At 42.1% G+C, this 13,708-nt stretch overlaps 1 long non-coding RNA gene across 1 annotated transcript; it reads right to left on the bottom strand.

Moving 5' to 3' along the window:
• Positions 1-3,139: 3,139 nt before the first annotated feature.
• On the bottom strand, positions 3,140-13,690 carry LOC141995996 (uncharacterized). The gene is made up of 3 exons (XR_012641457.1): positions 13,613-13,690; positions 4,439-4,623; positions 3,140-3,607 (listed from the first exon to the last, which is right to left on the bottom strand). It is a non-coding gene; the product is annotated as an uncharacterized LOC141995996 (long non-coding RNA).
• Between the last annotated feature and the right edge of the window lie 18 nt (positions 13,691-13,708).

Below are 13,708 nucleotides of genomic sequence, written 5' to 3'. Positions count from 1 at the left end.
AGTAAGTTTTTTCTGCATTGATTAAGAGCATAAACATTCTGGTTCAAAGAACAGACTTGTAAATGAAGATCCTATCGTTTTCCCCATTGCATTTTAGCAATCATAGTCTGAGGAAATTTCATTGCCCTGTTAACTGTGTGACTCTCACTAATGTTAATTGGATTCAGGTGTCCACAGTATACTAAACTTTGTTCTGGTGATAATGCTAACATTTTGTTGTATGCATACTTTGCATTGCAAATAGCTTTTATTAAATTGAATAAATATGTAAATCTTATGGTTGCATTTTAAGGAGCTATAATTCTGATATTATTCAGCACTTCTGTTTAGCAATCAGCAATGTTTAAATTACATAACATTTTCCTGCTTCATTTATAAAGGTTGCCTTACTGTCTTGGATCAACCACAAAAGATGCTTTTAGTACTATAGCTGCTGGAATTTTTTAATAAAAATGCAAAATGTTTTTAGCTAATGTTTTGTATTTTATTTAAAGGAACATTGTCAACTTAAAAATCACACTGTTTGAAATTGGAATTGCTAGTATGTTCAAATATTATCTAAGAATTTACTAAATTAAAGATTAGAAGAGTACTATATTTTTATAATGTTCAATTTGTTTATGCATTAAAAGCATTTTGTGTATAGTCATTTGCACTGGTTTTCCACTGTCCATTTTTCATATTGCTTGTGGGTTTTTTGTACAGTAACATTGGCAGAAAAAAGCATTTTTCATAATAGGAAAATATTGTTGCTAAACTAGAAATTGTCAGGTAGTTCATAGTCACGTGCAGTTTCCTAAAATACTTTAAATTTTTTTTAATTTGAAGATATTTCAAATGATCAGTATCCTTTAAACTTTGGCTAAGTGCACTCCATACTTGCTAATAGTATTTAAAGTGTGCAAACTGCATTTATTTTTCTGCTTTCAGTGTTTTGAGATACAGGTACTTAGCATAATTCTTACAATATAATTTGGTTTTATTGAGCTGTGTAACCAGCTCAATGTATTAAAATTTAAAATGATAAGATTCTGGTAGTATAGTGGTTGCAGACAAAGTGGTGGCAGGCATTTTGTGCTCTGTAATAGCTCATATGCAGCATAAGACATACTGGTTATGACTGAGGCGGTCTAACCCCTTCTCTCAAAAGTGGTAAGATTTTTAAACTGCCAACTACAATAGAAAGCCACCCGTCCATATCTGATCTGTAGGAACTGAGTATTCTGGTAGCATGAGGCTAGTGTCAGCACTGGCTGTGAGACATAGACTTTGTCTTCACTGCAGTGTAATTTCAAGTTGGACATTACAAGTCAGTACAGCATGACCACACTGCAGAACAGCATTGAGTACCCCACATATGTAGTCACACACTGCGTCAGTACTGGTGCTGTATTCAATCCTGAAATGCAAAGATTTCTGGGTACATACCTTATGTCCTATGAAAGTGAACCCTGGGTATGTGGCAACATGTCTGACCCCTATGGAGATTGTTGGCAGAAATGGTCTAGGCCCACAAAATTGCCAGGATGCAAGCTGGTGTTCTGTTACCTCCTTGAGCTTCAAGGAGGTAATCTGCTTGTCTTAACAGTTGGGACTGACAGCTGCTGTTTTTTATTGAAACAATAATTATTTGATGTGCCTTTGCAGAATTTGCCACAAAAAGATGGTGGAGGTGGCTTGCTGATACAAGCACAAGACAAAAAGGCCAGCATTATGCAGATATGGCGGCATGGACCGAGCAAGTGCTGTCTTTCCTGGCAGACATCCCTAGGCACACTAGGCAGACAGACTGCTGCTTCTAGATCAGGGCCACAAGCACAGAGTGGTGGGACTACATTGTGAAACACAGGATAAGCAGCCGCGTCAGAGTCCAGAGCTTTTGAATGAGGAAACTACATTCATGGAGCTGTGCAAAGCCCCAGCCCTTGTGTGTCAGAACACCCAGAAGAGAGAGGCAATAATGATCTGGAATCATGTTACTATTGCCTTGTGGAAATTAGCAACCTTGGATTGTTATAGATCTGTCCGTGATCAGTTTGGGGTTGGTTCAATGGTCACCGTACACAAGAAACTTACTCTACAGTAACACACGGCAGTTCAGATGGGAAATATTCCCCTCTAAAATGCAGAATTTGAATGGATGAAGTTTCCAAACTGTGCCGGTGCTATTAATGCCACACGTGTTCCCATCCTATACTCCCCTTCTGGAGCAAATGAGTACTTATCAGGAAAGACTACTACTTAATTATGGACCACTGTAGACATCTACATAGGATGCAGTGGCACAGGCAGCCCCGATTCTAGGGACTTCCAGAGGTCTGGTCTGATTCAGCTTGGGCTAGCTAGTACTTTATTCCCTCCTAGCCACACAATCATCTACGGGTTTTTGTGACCACTCTTTTTAGATGACCCGACTACCCTCTACTGTACTGGCTGATGAAGGCGGGAGACTGTACAAGTAGACACTGAGCAGGTGCAGGATGGTGGTGAAATGTGCCTATGGTTGGCTGAAGACAAGATGGTGCCCCTCATAGACTTGCTTGGACTGTAGTGTGTACGATGTCATACATTTGATTAGGGTGCGTTGTATGCTTCGTAACATATACAAGGGTAAGAGGAAATATTTTGGGCAGAATGGATTGAAGACGTCCAGAGTTTGTAGTCTGCTTACAGACAACCAACTAGTGGACCTCTTGATAGTGGTGCAGGGCTCATTACAGCAAAGACCATAGGCCATGCCTCTGGCATCCCTGAGCTTCATGGAGTATACTGAGGCTGGTGCCACTTTGGCCAGAGGCATGAAATGAAATGCAGCACTGGATGATTTGGTATGAAAGTGGACATGTCAATTTCAGTTTCTTGCAGTTATCCATTGTAACCCCAGATTCCAGCATGTGGCCAAATGAAGCTTTACTGAAGGTAAACATATTTGGGCAGTCCAGCCTGCATTACAAAGTTGAAAAGATGTGCAGAACATTAACAGGTGTAAGCAAGAATATAACAGTGCAAAATATTCAAACAGCAAAGAGCAAAATAAACTGAAAATATTGATGTGCACTGTTACATCAGTTTGTTCCCCTGCATAGGAATTGGGGCAGAACACAGCAGCTACTGCTGATGGTGTGCGGTGCTGTGGCTCATTGATTTGCTCTCCCACACCCAGACTTGTACATATGCTGGAAGACATGGTGCGATGGAAGTGAAGTGATGGGACTGGACAGGTGGGTTGGGCAGTAGAGCTTGGAATGTATTGGCTCATGATCCCTAAAAGTCTCTCAGGCGTCCCTTTGAAATGCCATGTCTTGCTCCCTCATCTCCTTATCATGGCAAAGGCACTGTGCCACCACCTCCTTTTCAGCCAGAGTTCACGTCTCCTCTGACACTAGGTCCTCCTTTGCAGCCATCCCTTGGCCCTCCTGCTGTTGCTGAACTCCATTTTGTGATGCTGGTCTTACTGCCTGGAGAGTACCAGCTCTTCTGTTGTTTGGCACTCAGGCTCTATAGCCATTAGCTCACAGAGAGCAGTCTCTAAGGTGTCCTCTCCTCCCTCACTACATCCGAGCCTCTTCTGAATGTGTGTGAGTCCCAATGTAGTTTTACATCCTTCCTGTGGAATTTGGAAAAAGAAATTGTAACTTTTATCTCATGCCATTCCATTCACCGCCTCGCTGTGATTGCTAGCTTCTGCCAGATTCCAAGCTTTGTTAACGCACATTCCTAGAAAAAAAATGGTGAGTACCAGAACCCTCCCACTAAGCAAAATTTTCACTGTAATAGGGGAGACTTTTCTTGAGATGTGGGTGGGGAGATCAGTCCTGATGAAGCAGCAGCATTGATGATTATATCAATTGGTCTAAGCTGCTGTGGTGTTAGGTGATGTGGGTCCTGTTGGAGATCCCGGGCTGGAAGAGGAGAGAGCAGATATTCCAGGGTTCAGACTGGAGACCTTCTGATTGTGCATGGGAAATCTTTCTGTGTCTTGTAGTAGCTGAACTGCAAAATGGCTAGAGCTATGGGGGAGGCAGAGGGAGGCCTGCCTTGCACAGGTATAGACCAAGTGGAACTCTGACTTTACAATAACAATAATGGTTGTGCCCACATTACCTGGCTGAGATGCTATATCCTCCACTGGTTCTTCCATGAAAAGCTCCTCCACCCTACTGTGCTCACTGGAGTTTGGTTTACCAAAGAGATCCTGTGATTTGGGACTGAGGTCTTCTCCAGGCTGGCTGTTCACAACCAAGGGGGTGGCTTCTGTGTCTTTACAGACATCCAAGTTCCAAGCCTGCACCCATCCTGACTTCACAGATGAGCTTAGGCTGAAATGGGAACTGCGCACGGGACAATGCACAGAATACCATCCAGCACCTCATAAAACAGGCAGCTCTTGGGTAGCATGGGGCTTGGAATTGTTATTCTTGGCCCTCCAATAACTCACCTTGAGCCCATTCTTCTTCTCCCTGCGCCATTGTCCAGTCCAGTTGATCCTACGATTGGCCAGCAGTTTTTGGGCTATGGAATCTTATAGGTGGGCAGTTCTCACTCCAGGCCAAAGGTCAACCAAGATTTTAGTATCATCCTCCGGCCAGGTGGCAGTATGCTTGGCAAGCATTCTTCTCACTGCTGTGTTGGAGACCAGAGATGACAAAAGTTGAAGGTATTTCAAGCAGTGTGGGCCCAAAGATGCTGAGTAGAACTATAGGAAGGTAGCCAACTTCCAGGTAGGGGACAGAGCACAGGTAGATGGCAAGACAGAACATAGGAATAGGTGCTCTGGGGACTTCTGGAAGGGGACTGGTGGACCATTATCAATTGTTGTGACTGGTCGTAGCTGCACATTTTCATTGCAGTCACTTAAAGTTAGCATAAAGGAGCAAGCTAACGTGGCTTAGCCCATACCTCAAAACATGATGAATGGCTCACCATATGGCAAGATTATGATATAACTGGAGGGTGATGGTGTCTGTATATGGAGCGTGTTAACAAGAAAACTTGTGACTCACAACAAGTTAATTCTCTAGAGAAGACAAAGCCCATGTTACAGTGTGGAGCATGACCACTACCTTTTGGCCAACAAGTGAAAAAACTTGGAGCAATGCTGAGTGATCACATCATACATTTAATGACTAAAGCTTAGATGTAATCATTTACACAGCCAGCCAACAAAGCACAGAAAATATAAATTAAAGAATTTTAAAGTTTTTCTAGTTATAATTCAGAAAATCTCCTTGCCTTTGAATAGGTAAGATTAATATGAGGATTAGGCCTACACATGAAGATCTGTAAAGCCTTGTCTGGATTTTCTTAAAGTATAATGAAGTTACTACTTAATTTGGTACTGTAGATCCCTACCAGTTTTGAAGTGTATTTTTTGTACATCATTGTCATATGTTAGGATATAATCTATACATTTGTTTTATTTAGTCATTCAGTAATCATTCTGGTTCTTGAGTGTGTCTTAACTAATTGTTACAACCCTGCCACGTTGGAAATAAAGGCTCTGCACATTGTTTTATGGTCTAACATAAACTTAAAACCTGCAATAAGAATATTTATATAACCAAAAACATGCCTTTCTTTCTATCCATCAGTAAAAGTTGAACAATGCAACCCTTTTGCTCTCCAGCCACAACAGGCTCAGAACCAAATTGGATACAAGTAACTCTTCCAGATAACATTGGGATTTGGTCCAGACTAAAATTCTCAAATCTGATTTGTCCAGAGGTATGCCTACCGCTCTGCTCAATGTTAAAGTACATCTCCTCATCCAAATGCTCACCACATAACATGGCCTCATTCCGGCCTCTGTACAGGCGCTTAGGATAACCTCTGGGCATGATTATGCACTATCATTTCAATCGACCACCTGCCAAGTAATCCTGAATTACTCCAATCAGCTCTCAATATGAGATCATTTCTGACTTTGGATCTCTTATCCACTCTGAATAGGCTTCATCTTAACAAGACCTACTCTGTTCCTTTGCAACAGACCAGTCTTGCCTAAATGAACGACACCTATGAGAAAGGCCCAGCCCCGTCACAAGGAAGTACACTGTTGGCATCAGCTGGGTGCAAAAAACATAAATACCTTGTCAACAAACAACTAACTGGTAAAGCACCCCAAAACCAAGGCCAATGAAAGCAATAACTTTTTTTAAAATGACAACAAACTGATAGCCAAGAAACAACCATCCTCAAAGAGAAAAAGGGTGATTAGATGATCCGGGTGAATGAAGGACATTTACTGTATGGATTTTCCCATTTTCACACTTCTGTGGCATAGTCTTGGCTCCCTGATCCATCTAATGTCTCTTGGAAAACCAGAGAATCAGAATCACAGCTCTCTCTGCCCACTTATGGATCCTAGCTGGCGGGACCCAACTTAACTGCCCCCAGAAGCACCAAAAGACTTGACTTCATAGATATTTATTTAGGTCAGAAGGGACCATTATGATCATCTAGTCTGACCTCCTGCACAACGCAGGCCACAGAATTTCACCCACCACTCCTACAAAAAAAAACCTCACACCTATATCTGTGCTATTGAAGTCCTCAAATCGTAGATTAAAGACTTCAAGGAGCAGAGAATCCTCCAGCAAGTGACCCGTGCCCCATGCTACAGAGGAAGGCAAAAAACCTCCAGGGCCTCTTCCAATCTGCCCTGGAGGAAAATTCCTCCCGACCCCAAATATGGCGATCAGCTAAACCCTGAGCATATGGGCAAGATTCATCAGCCAGATAACTACAGAAAATTCTTTCCTGGGTAACTCGGATCTCACCCCATCTAATAGCCCATCACAGGCCATTGGGCCTATTTACCATGAATATTTAATTACCAAAACCATGTTATCCCATCATACCATCTCCCCCATAAACTTATCGAGTTTAACCTTAAAGCCAGATAGATCTTTTGCCCCCACTGCTTCCCTTGGAAGGCTATTCCAAAACTTCACTCCTCTGATGGTTAAAAACCTTCGTCTAATTTCTAGTCTAAATTTCCTAGTGGCCAGTTTATATCCATTTGTTCTTGTGTCCACATTGGTACTGAGCTTAAATAATCCCTCTCCCTCTCCGGTATTTATCCCTCTGATGTATTTATAGAGAGCAATCATATCTCCCCTCAACCTTCTTTTAGTTAGGCTAAACAAGCCAAGCTCCCTGAGTCTCCTTTCATAAGGCAAGTTTTCCATTCCTCGGATCATCCTAGTAGCCCTTCTCTGCACCTGTTCCAGTTTGAATTCATCCTTCTTAAACATGGGAGACCAGAACTGCACACACTATTCCAGGTGAGGTCTCACCAGTGCCTTGTATAACGGTACTAAAACCTCCTTATCCCTACTGGAAATACCTCTCCTGATGCACCTCAAGACCGCATTAGCTTTTTCACAGCCAGATCACATTGGCAGCTCATAGTCATCCTATGACTAACCAATATTCCAAGGTCCTTTTCCTCCTCCGTTACTTCTAATTGATACGTCCCTAGCTTATAACTAAAATTCTTGTTATTAATCCCTAAATGCATGACCTTACGCTTCTCACTATTATATTTCATCCTATTACTATTACTCCAGTTTACAAGGTCATCCAGATCCTCCTGTAGGGTATCCCTGTCCTTCTCTAAATTGGCAATACCTCCCAGCTTTGTATCATCCGCAAACTTTATTAGCACACTCCCACTTTTTGTGCCAAGGTCATTAATAAAAAGATTAAATAAGATTGGTCCCAAAACCAATCCTTGAGGAACTCCACTGGTAACCTCCCTCCAGCCTGACAGTTCACCTTTCAGGAGGACCCGTTGTAGTCTCCCCTTTAACCAGTTCCTTATCCACCTTTCAATTTTCCTATTGATCCCCATCTTATCCAATTTAACTAATAATTCCCCATGTGGCACGGTATCAAATGCCTTACTAAAATCTAGGTAAATTAGATCCACTGCGTTTCCTTTGTCTAAAAAATCTGTTACTTTCTCAAAGAAGGAGATTGGGTTGGTTTGGCACGATCTACCTTTTGTAAAACCATGTTGTATTTTGTCCCATTTACCATTGACTTCAATGTCCTTAACTACCTTCTCCTTCAAAATTTTTTCCAAGACCTTGCATACTACAGATGTCAAACTAACAGGCCTATAACTACCCGGATCACTTTTTTTCCCTTTCTTAAAAATAGGAACTACGTTAGCAATTCTCCAATCATACGGTACAACCCCTGAGTTTACAGATTCATTAAAAATTCTTGCTAATGGGCTTGCAATTTCTTGTGCCAATTCCTTTAATATTCTTGGATGAAGATTATCTGGGCCCCCCGATTTAGTCCCATTAAGCTGTTTGAGTTTCACTTCTACCTCAAATATGGTAATGTCTAGCTCCATATCCTCATTCCCATTTGTCATGCTACTATTATCCCTAAGATCCTCTTTAGTCTTATTAAAGACTGAGGCAAAGTATTTGTTTAGATATTGAGCCATGCCTAGATTATCCTTGACCTCCACTCCATCCTCAGTGTTTAGCGGTCCCACTTCTTCTTTCTTTGTTTTCTTCTTATTTATATGACTATAGAACCTTTTACTATTGGTTTTAATTCCCTTTGCAAGGTCCAACTCTACCTGACTTTTAGCCTGTCTCACTTTATCCCTACATGTTCTGACCTCAATAAGGTAGCTTTCCTTGCTGATCCCTCCCTTCTTCCACTCCCTATATGCTTTCTGCTTTTTCTTAATCACCTCTCTGAGATGCTTGCTCATCCAGCTTGGTCTACAACTCCTGCCTATGAATTTTTTCCCCTTACTTGGGATGCAGGCTTCCGATAGCTTCTGCAGCTTTGATTTAAAATAATCCCAGGCCTCCTCTACCTTTAGATCCATAAATTCTTCAGTCCAATCCACTTCCCTAACTAATTTCCTTAATTTTTGAAAGTCAGCCCTTTTGAAATCAAAAACCCTAGCTGCAGATTTATTTTTATTAATCCTTCCGTTCAGTTTGAATTGAATTAGCTCATTATCACTTGAGCCAAGATTATCCCTTACAACCAATTCTTCTATGAGGTCCTCACTACTCACCAAAACCAAATCTAAAATGGTATCCCCTCTAGTCGGTTCAGGAACTACTTGCTGAAGGAATCCATCAGCTATCGCATCTAGGAAAATCTGAGCTCTATTATTATTACTAGCACTTGTCCTCCAGTCTATATCTGGGAAGTTAAAGTCTCCCATGATCACACAGTTTCCATTAGTATTTACTTTATTAAAAACATTAAAAAGGGCTCTATCCATATCCAAATTAGATCCTGGCGGTCTATAGCACACCCCAAGCACTATCCCAGGGGAGGCTCTAATAGTTTTCTTCCCCAATTTAATTTTTGCCCAGACAGACTCAGTCATATCCATTTCATCGCTTCTTATTTCTTTACATTCTATCTCATCATTGATATACAGTGCTACTCCACCACCTTTACCTTTATTTCGGTCTTTCCTAAACAGCACATACCCTTCAATACCTGTAGTCCAGTCATGACTACTATTCCACCATGTTTCTGTTATCCCTATAATATCTGGTTTCACTTCCTGCACCAGTAGCTCTAGTTCCTCTATTTTGTTACCTAGGCTCCTCGCATTAGTGTACAAACATCTTAATTTTTGCTGTTTGGCCTCGCTCACATTCTGTACCCTATTAGGCACGGTCATTTTACTACCAGTATAACCTATTAGACTTGTATCTACACTGCCCTTCCTCCTACCCACGGCTGTATCCACTCTTACTTCATTTTCTTTCCTCTCAATGCTAAATTCTGGCGTGGAGATTACCTGGACATCACCCAACCATCTCCCCCTAATTCCTAGTTTAAATCTCTCTTAATCAGTTGTGCCAGCCTCCATCCTAGAAGTCTATTTCCTTCCCTACTCAGATGAAGTCCATCCCGAGACAACTGTCCTCTATCCATGAATGCCTCCCAGTGGCCATACATCCCAAAGCCCTCCTTATAGCACCACTGCCTAAGCCATCTGTTGATAGTCATAATCTTGTCACACTTTTGTTGCCCTTCTCTAGGAACAGGCAGAATCCCACTAAAGATCACCTGAGCCTCAATTTCCTTAAACGTCTTCCCCAGCCTAGCATAGTCTCCCTTAATACTTTCCAGTGAGAATCTAGCCGTATCATTTGTTCCCACATGAAGGATAATTAGAGGATTCTTTCCAGCTCCCTTTAGAATCCTTTTCAACCTCAGGTCTACATCCCGTATCTTAGCACCTGGAAGATAGCATACCCTCCTATTCTCTGGATCAGCTCTGGTTACAGGCCTATCTATTCTTCTCAGGAAAGAGTCCCCAATCACATAGACCTGTCTTTTCCTAGTGACAGTGCTATTCTCCAATCTATCCCCTGTTCCCTCTGGCTGCAAATTCTTTCCATTCCTATTCTCCCTTGTAATCCTCATTAACCCATCCTGTATCCTCCTGGGGCTCATATTTGGTGTAATTTCCATTAACTCTTCCCCTTTTCCTATAGGACTTTACCCTGAACACTCAAAAAATGCAGTCATAAGTAATGATTTTAAAACTGATTATATTCAGAGTCATTAGCTCAAATATTCTGAAGAGCGGACAGCAAGGGCCACACCATCATAACTGTGATTGGACAGCAAAGGTTTATCAAACAGGCTTTGATAATGTTCATCCCTCTAGGAGCTTGAATACCAGAAAACTCTTACACAGGTTGTGGAAACAGAGAGACAGGCACAAAATGAAATGCCAGTCTGATGGGACAATACTATAGATAGTGATAGAGTATTCACTGTACTGACTTTACTGAAAACTGCATCACCTGCTCTTCTAGTATGGACCACAACAGGAAAAAATCTGGTGGCACTCTGAACACCATGAACTCAGAAAACCTGCTATGTAGATTGTTCTAGTCCTAGCTTGTTTGGTATCTGACACAGAGGCAGTTAATAGAGACCTTCATTGCTTCTACTCAGAGATTGCTGTGCTTTCTCCCCAACCAGATCTAGGCCACTATAATGGCTCTATAGCATATGGTGGAGTGAGATATATTGGGGTTTAGCATCGGCAGTTCTTACTCCTCATCTTGTCCCTGCTGCTGTGTGTCTCCTGTTTTATTTGTTCTTGCCTCCTGTCCCCCCGTACCCCCCCCGTACCCCTTCCCCGAGGTTTCTGGGCCAATTTGAGACTAAGGAAAGGCAGGGAACTGAATGACTAGCCTTGTAGCCCACAGTTCTCTGATCACTTTTAGGCAACCAGTGCTGCAAGCCATGTGGTGCTAGAAGCCGGTAGCTGGTACATTTTAAAATGTAGCTCCTCAGAAATTGGTGCTATGTGAGAAAAGATGGGAGTGGTATAGTTGGAACAGATGTGCTGGAAAAATTGTATAGTGAGGGTTCTGAGCCATTGAACCAAACTGTAAACCCTGTATATGATAGAAACCACTTCAAGCCAGAGGGTGTGGCAGCACCCCCAGCACCTATTAGTTGGAAAGTATAAAATCCCCATTGTTCCCTACTCTAAGCCTTTCAAGCCCCATGTGCAATCAAGAATTATTTTACAGTTGTGTAAAGCTCCTACATATATATTATAACCTTTCTCCCACATGATCTCAAAGTACTTTGCAAAGTACAAAGGTTGTGTGCAATGTTGCTGTCCTTGTGTTAGGCCCAGGATATTAGAGAGACAAATTTCAGAGTAACAGCCGTGTTAGTCTGTATTCGCAAAAAGAAAAGGAGTACTTGTGGCACCTTAGAGACTAACCAATTTATCTGAGCATAAGCTTTCGTGAGCTACAGCTCACTTCATCGGATGCATACTGTGGAAAGTATAGATCTTTTTATACGCACAAAGCATGAAAAAATGGGTGTTTTACCACTACAAAAGGTTTTCTCTCCCCCCACCCCACTCTCCTGCTGGTAATAGCTTATCTAAAGTGATCACTCTCCTTACAATGTGTATGATAATCAAGGTGGGCCATTTCCAGCACAAATCCAGGGTTTAACAAGAACGTCTGAGGAGGGGTGGGGGGTAGGAAAAAACAAGGGGAAATAGGTTACCTTGCATAATGACTTAGCCACTCCCAGTCTCTATTCAAGCTTAAGTTAATTGTATCCAATTTGCAAATGAATTCCAATTCAACAGTCTCTCGCTGGAGTCTGGTTTTGAAGTTTTTTTGTTGTAATATCGCAACTTTCATGTCTGTAATCACGTGACCAGAGAGATTGAAGTGTTCTCCGACTGGTTTATGAACGTTATAATTCTTGACATCTGATTTGTGTCCATTTATTCTTTTACGTAGAGACTGTCCAGTTTGACCAATGTACGTGGCAGAGGGGCATTGCTGGCACATGATGGCATATATCACATTGGTGGATGTGCAGGTGAACGAGCCTCTGATAGTGTGGCTGATGTTATTAGGCCCTGTGATGGTGTCCCCTGAATAGATGTGTGGGCACAGTTGGCAACGGGTTTTGTTGCAAGGATAGGTTCCTGGGTTAGTGGTTCTGTTGTGTGGTGTGTGGTTGCTGGTGAGTATTTGCTTCAGGTTGGTGGGCTGTCTGTAGGCAAGGACTGGCCTGTCTCCCAAGATTTGTGAGTATAAAAAGATCTTCTATACTTTCCACAGTATGCATCCGATGAAATGAGCTGTAGCTCACGAAAGCTTATGCTCAAATAAATTGGTTAGTCTCTAAGGTGCCACAAGTACTCCTTTTCTTTTTAGAGAGACAAAGTGAGTGAGGTAATATCTGTTACCGGACCAATTTCTGTTGGTGAGAGAGAGAAAGTTTTTGAGTGTACAAAGGCATCACTTCACCAGCCATTGTGCAGAGCCCAGAGACATGGTTTAGGACAGTAAGTGAAGAATGCTAAATTTAATTGAAACTTAAGGGGAAATTTAGCAAGACAAAGTAGAATTACTGAGGATGCAGTTTGGTTGTTTCAGAGTAACAGCCGTGTTAGTCTGTATTCGCAAAAAGAAAAGGAGTACTTGTGGTACCTTAGAGACTAACCAGTTTATTTGAGCATGAGCTTTCGTGAGCTACAGCTCACTTCATCGGATGCATACTGTGGAAACTGCAGAAGACATTATATACACAGACACCATGAAACAATACCTCCTCCCACCCCACTCTCCTGCTGGTAATAGCTTATCTAAAGTGATCATCAAGTTGGGCCATTTCCAGCACAAATCCAGGTTTTGACACGCAAGCTAACACTACTTTTGCAGATGTATAATTGCCTCTTTAATTATCATTAATTTGTATTACCATAGCCCCTTAGAGCCCCAGTCATGGACCTGGACCCCATTGTGCTGCTAGGCATTGTACACAGAACAAAATGATGGTCCCTGCCCCAAAGACAAAGTAAATTAAATTACCACAAAGGGGTCAGTTTTACACTTCATCTAAAGTGCATTTGCTTCAACCACGACCCCGCATTATTTTCAGTTCAAACCCAGAGGGAAGAGTAACCATTCGACAGTCGTCAACTGAACTAGTTACAGCTCTTGAAGGTCCCCTTTTCACCCGCGTGACTTTGCAGGCCCTGCTTAGCTTATACTACTACCAGCGTCCTTCCCCCATCCCATTCCACTGCCGGTGACTTGTTGCTTACCACTTCCGGCCACACAGACACTAAAGTGCCCCATCCTCCAAGCCAATCAGAGGCCTGCTCTGTACCTCCACCAGAAGCACCCCGTGAGTCACGTGA

Source organism: Natator depressus, chromosome 11 (genome assembly GCF_965152275.1).
Source record: "Natator depressus isolate rNatDep1 chromosome 11, rNatDep2.hap1, whole genome shotgun sequence".
NCBI classification, from domain to species: domain Eukaryota; kingdom Metazoa; phylum Chordata; order Testudines; family Cheloniidae; genus Natator; species Natator depressus.
The sequence above is the reverse complement of the archived record's forward strand: the minus strand, read 5'-3'. Positions and strand labels throughout refer to the sequence as shown.